Consider the following 6,109-nt stretch of genomic DNA (forward strand, 5'->3'; position numbering starts at 1 on the left):
TGTAATGAGATCTGATGCCCTCTTCTGGTGCATCTGAAGACAGCTACAGTGTACTTAGATATAATAATAAATAAATCTTTAAAATAAATAAATAAAGAGGAGCAATGAGGGTCAGGAGAGAAGCAAGGTGCATGACTTCAATTTCTGCACTCTATGCTAGGCCTAACCTTAGGACATTGCTCACTGAGCACTGTCCTTGTGCTGTCTGGTTTTGTGTCAATTTGACACCATCAGAGAGGAGGGAGCCTCAATTGAGAAAATGCCTCTATAAGATCAGGCTGTAGGCAAACCTGTGGGGAATTTCCTTAACTAATGATATATGTGGGAGGGTCCAGCCCATTGTGGGTGGGGTCACCCCTGGGCTACTGGTTCTGGGTTCTACAAGAAAGTAAGCCATGTGGAGCAATATAAACCAGTAAGCAGCATCTCTCCATGGTCTCTGTATCAGCTCCTGCCTCCAGGTTCCTGCCCTGCTTGAGTTCCTGCCCCCATTCCTTTTGATGAAGAACTGTTATATGGAACTGTAAGTGAAATAAACCCTTTCTCCCCAAGTAGCTTTTGGTCATGGTGTTTCATCACAGCATCAGTGAACCTAACTAAGACAGTCCTATTGCTAACAAAACTATACTCAAGTCCTGAGGAGGCACAAGTCACCAAGGGTACTCCAGTCTCTAAGCTAAAAGCATTAGTCCCAGTGACTGTGGCTGCTCTCCAGATGGGGAGTGGAGAGGGAAGCAGAGTTAGAGATTCCCTGTAGGCAGGCAGACAGAGAGAGGGGTCATGACTAGGTAATAAAGATGGCAAGCTTCCAAGATGGCTGCCTTTTCCCCACTGAGACTGGTGTCTGGCAGCTTAAAACAAAGGTCTGGCAGGCTTTTCTCCCACCAGTGGGGCCCACCTGCTCATGGACCAACCAGAGGTGTCCACAGCAGAATCAGGAGTTGTTTTACACCACGCTGAAGGCCAATCAGCCCTCCTTTGTTCAAACTCACTTGCCCCCATTTAAGAGAAGATCTTTGAAAGACTTCAAAACAACAACAACAACAAACCACCACCAACAAAGATACAGCCCCGGAGAAGAGATAGGATCTTGGGGCTCCTGAGCCGTCCTCCCTTTTGCAGAGGGTCTTTCTGTTTTTGTGCCTGCTTTGTGTGTGTGTGTGTTCTTAGCCCCAGTTAAACCCTCTTTTCACCATCTAATCCTGTTTGCCGTGTTTGGTATTTTCCCCTTGGTAAATGTCACACTGTTTTTCCCTGTCTTTTGATTCTCTTATTGGCTAGATCCAGAAATGCTCACACGTGACAGCTCATGGATGATTTGTCTAGGAGCACAGGATGGGGGGCATGAAAACTGGCCACAAAGAAATGGAGAGGCCTAGCTCAAGCACCGGAAATAGCAAAGGGGTGAGAACATGAAATATGTTTTGAGCACCCAAGTTACAGGATTACTCTGGGGGGAGGGATGTATGTATTGGGCCATATGAATAATTCACCCTGTCCCTTCTGTCACCCGTTCTGATACTTTTAATGACATCTTGTAATTTTATAAGGCAAAAATGCGTGATGCTAAATGAGGAGGAAATAAAAAGGTAGATTTGTAGTCTGCTGCCAAGACACCAGCAGGATGTAATGAGCATCCGTGTCAGCATCCTTTGGTACAGAGAGCGTGGTCTGCAGCTGGTGAGTTCCTTTCTGATACAGATTGTGGGAGCCTCCCCAGTCTGAAGACCCACTGAGGCAGAAATAAAAATATAGGGACATCCTCTGACTCTCTTTAGAAACAGCCTGGCCAGTGGTTGATGGCGCCTTAGATGAAGACAGCAGGAGATTCACTTGCCCAGAGAAGGTCAAAGACCTCCTGTGATAAGGAAAAAAATCCAGTGCAGTGACCTGCAGAGAACAGCTGGGAGCCAGAGAGTTAAAGGCAACATGATATACCTGGATATGTAATAGGAGAATGGCAGGAAAAATGATCCTCTTAAAGAGAGATGCGCTTATAGACCTCAGGGTCTCTCACTTGATGTAGCTGCTCCCACACCTGCTAAGCCTATCTCACTCAGAGAGCATTCATTTTCTATTATTCTTTTTTTCTCCTCCTCCTCCTCCTCCTCCTCCTCCTCCTCCTCCTCCTCCTCCTCTTCTTCTTCTTCTTCTTCTTATTCTTATTCTTATTCTATCCTATTACTTACTTTTATATATGTGAGTACACTGTCACTCTCTTCAAACACACCAGAAGAGGGCATCAGATCCCATTACAGATGGTTGTGAGCCAACACGTGGTTGCTGGGAATTGAACTCAGGACCTCTGGAAGAGAAGCCAGTGCTCATCTCTCCAGCCCTTCTATTACTCTTTCTGCATGTCCCTTTGATCCCAGGAAACACCCAAGACCACTGTCTCAGCACTTCTAACATTGTTCTAACTAAGTTTGTAGAAATGAAGAAACTGTGAAGACATATTCTCTGTTGACCACGGAGCCAGTGAACCCTGGTGAATTGGAATTTCCTCAGGAATTGCCTGCTAGCTGAAGGAAAAGGCTAGAGCCTGGTGCCAGACTGAGGGGACTGTGTCTCTTGAATGGTCTCACACAGTTCTCACAACTTGTCAGACTGCTTTGTAAGAGAGACTGGAGCCATAAATGATGGGTCAGTGGGTGATGAATGAGATAACACCATGGCTGGGACTCCTTAGCTGAACACACCTGTTACCCTCTATTTACCCTGAACTCTCATCTTGAGACCTAGCTAAGAGACTTACGAGTCACTGAATCTCTTTGTTCTTGTCGGTGTGGCCATGTTAAATACTTCTCCTTTTCCTGCTGCTTTTTTTTTTTTAAAGATTTATTTATTATTATATGTAAGTACACTGTAGCTGTCTTCAGACACACCAGAAGAGGGAGTCAGATCTTGTTATGGATGGTTGTGAGCCAACATGTGGTTGCTGGGATTTGAACTCAGGACCTTCGGAAGAGCAGTCTGGTGCTCTTACCCACTGAGCCATCTCACCAGCCCTTCCTGCTGCTTTTATAGGCTGTTGTACTGGACGGTTTTGTGTGTCAACTTGACACAAGATGGAGTCATCAGAGAAGAAGGAGCCTTTGTTGAGGAAATGCCTATGTGAGATCCAGATGTAAGGCATTTTCTTAATTAGTGATCAATGGAGGAGGGCACAGCTCATGGTGGGTGGTACCATCCCTGGCCTGGTGGTTCTAGGTTCTATAAGAAAGCAGGCTGAACAGGCCATGGGAAGCAAGCCAGTAAGCAGCATCCCTCCATGGCCTCTGCACCAGCTCCTGCTTCCAGATTCTTGCCCTGCTTGAGTTCCTATTCTGACTTCCTTTGGTGAAGAACAGTCATGTGGAAGTGTAAGCCGAATAAACCCCCTTCTCCCCAACTTGCTTTTTGGTCATGGTGTTTTGTTGCAGTAGTAGAAACCCTAAGGCAACCCTGGTTGTTATGACAGCAACACATCTGTTAGCTTTCAAAAATGAGCTATTTATTGTTACTGTTGCTGTTGGTTGCTTGAGCTTGTAGCCAGCATCTTGGAGGTGTCTGTGAAACCAGCTGCCTTGCTGTCTTTGCATCCTGGCCTGTGCAGTGCCCAGAAGGGCACTCACCATCAATCATGGATGTGGCCACTCCATGACTTCCACGATGGCATGGCTTCTGATGGCATTCTGACTCTGGTGCCTCTGTACTCACTCTTACCTCCTGTCTCTACCGCTGCTTTGTTACAAGTTAACCGAGGCAAGAAAAGATAACCCAAGGCAAGCCTCTTATTAAGTCTCTTACTGCACCACCAACAGAGCAGCTTAGAAAGGTCTACCTCAGTAGGCACACCTAGAAAGCTGACCAGCAAACGGTTATAGCCAGAGAGAAGCTGTAACAAAAACAGCAAACCTTTCAAATGTGTTAATGTCTTTGTTTGCACTAATGGGGGGCATTCTGACCTGGTGCTGATACTGGCATAGAGAAGCTGGAATATCCGCAGTAGCTCTCCATGAGTGTCAGTGTCTGTTTGTTCTTATCATGGTGTTGCCCACTCTGCACTAATCTGTTGCTGGGAAACCGGGTGAGGTGCTCTCCTTGTTCTACATGGAAATTGGTTGCAAGGTCACCTAGCGTTAACAAGGATTTAAAAAAAAGTCTTGGACAAATAAATTGAAATAACCCCAATTGCTTTGCTTGTATTTAAATAGTTAGAAATAGTTAGAAATGGCTTGCAGGAGTAACTCCCTGTAGTTTTGTCTTTTTTAAATACCAAGAAGCATATTGTTTAATTAATTTTATATCTCAACTAATTATGCTACAGGACAGATTGCATACTAATTAAATTAAGAAACATCAGTACTATCTAGGAGGATGACCCTAGCTAAGACTCCTAGCAATGGGGGGATATGGAACATGAAACGGCCACCTCCTGTAACCAGGCAAGGCTTCCAATGGAGGAAGGGGGACACCAACCCAGACACATAACCATTGACCTACAACTTTTCCTGCCTACAAGATGTACAAAGATAAAGTTGAAACAGAAAGTGAGGGGAATGGCCAATCAATGACTTTGAGACCCATGCCATACAAGAGAGCCCACCACTGACACTATTCATAATATTCTGCTATACTTGCACACAGGTGGCTGGCTAGAATAACTATCATCTGAGAGAGGCTTCACCCAGCAGTTGATGGAAACAGATGCAGAGACCCACAGCCAAATATTAGGCAGAACTTGGGGAATCTTGTGGAAGAGTCGGGGGAAGGATCGAAGGAGCCAGAGAGGCCAAGGACACTACAAGAAAACTTACAGAATCAACTAACCTGGGCCCAGAGGGGTTCACTGTGATGGAACTACCAATTAGAGAGCATGCATGAGACAGACCTAGGCCCCTACACATATGTAACAGATGTACAGCTTCATCTTCATGTTAGACTCTTTGCAGCAGGAACCAGGTCTGTCTCTTACTCTGCTGTCTGGCTTTGGATCCCTTTTTCTTAACTGGGCTGCCCTGTCTAGTCTCAATAGAAGAAGATGCATCTAGTCCTACTGCAACTTGATATGCTAAGGGGAGTTGATATCCATGGGAGGCCTCCCCTTCTCTGAGGAGAAAGGGAAGGAGGAAGGTAAGAGAGAGGGACTGGGAAGAGGAGGGAGGGGAATCTGTAACGGAGATTCAAAGTAAACTAATTAATGAAAAAAAGAAACCAGTACTTAAGGCATAGAACATCATGAATGTTGTTACTAGAGATTGATATCTTTTGTAATAATTTAGATAAGCAGAGTATACATATATGCATGTAATATATGTATTATATACACATAACATATAAAGGCCATATATATGTATATGTATGTATGTGTATACACATGCCTTCACTTGGTATACACACCAATACCTTCATTTGTAACCTCATTAAGACCAAGATTAGTATTATTGTATCACTTAGAAACATACTAAGTGGATCTAATTACAAACATATTTAAGGAATACAATGTGAGAGAACTCTTCAGTTGCATGCCTGCTGGAGATGAGCATCATCCAGCACTGTCAAAATCTTCATGAACGTAATCTTAGATGACGAGCCCCTTAGATGACAAGCCCGTCCGTGTCCTCCTAGGAGTGAGTCAAAAGCACCTGGATGCTGCCCTGATCTTTTTAACCTAAATGGAGACTTTGTGATGTGTTTTTCTTCCTTGTTTTGTTTTGTTTTGTTTTGTTTTGTTTTGAGACAGGGTTTCTCTGTATAGCCCTGGCTGTCCTGGAACTCACTTTGTAGACCAGGCTGGCCTCGAATTCACAAATTCACATGCCTCTGCCTCCGGAGTGCTGGAATTAAAGGCATGTGCCACCGCCACACGACTCTTTTTTCTTTTACTTAATAAAATCATTTACTTTTTTTTCCTTAATACTTTGAAGAAGACTCTGTGGCTAATTTTGAATTTTAGTTGTAGTTAGTTAAAAGTTCTTTACAATGCTATATATTGCTTTTTATTTAAATAGATCAAATTTTATGAACAGATTTAAATATTTGTCCATCAAAATGAGCTTTATAATTATTATGTAAATGAGTTTTATAATTACTAAATAATTTAGTAGGAATAATCTAAATAGGCATA

Source organism: Mus musculus, chromosome 8, assembly GCF_000001635.26.
Source record: "Mus musculus strain C57BL/6J chromosome 8, GRCm38.p6 C57BL/6J".
NCBI lineage: Eukaryota > Metazoa > Chordata > Mammalia > Rodentia > Muridae > Mus > Mus musculus.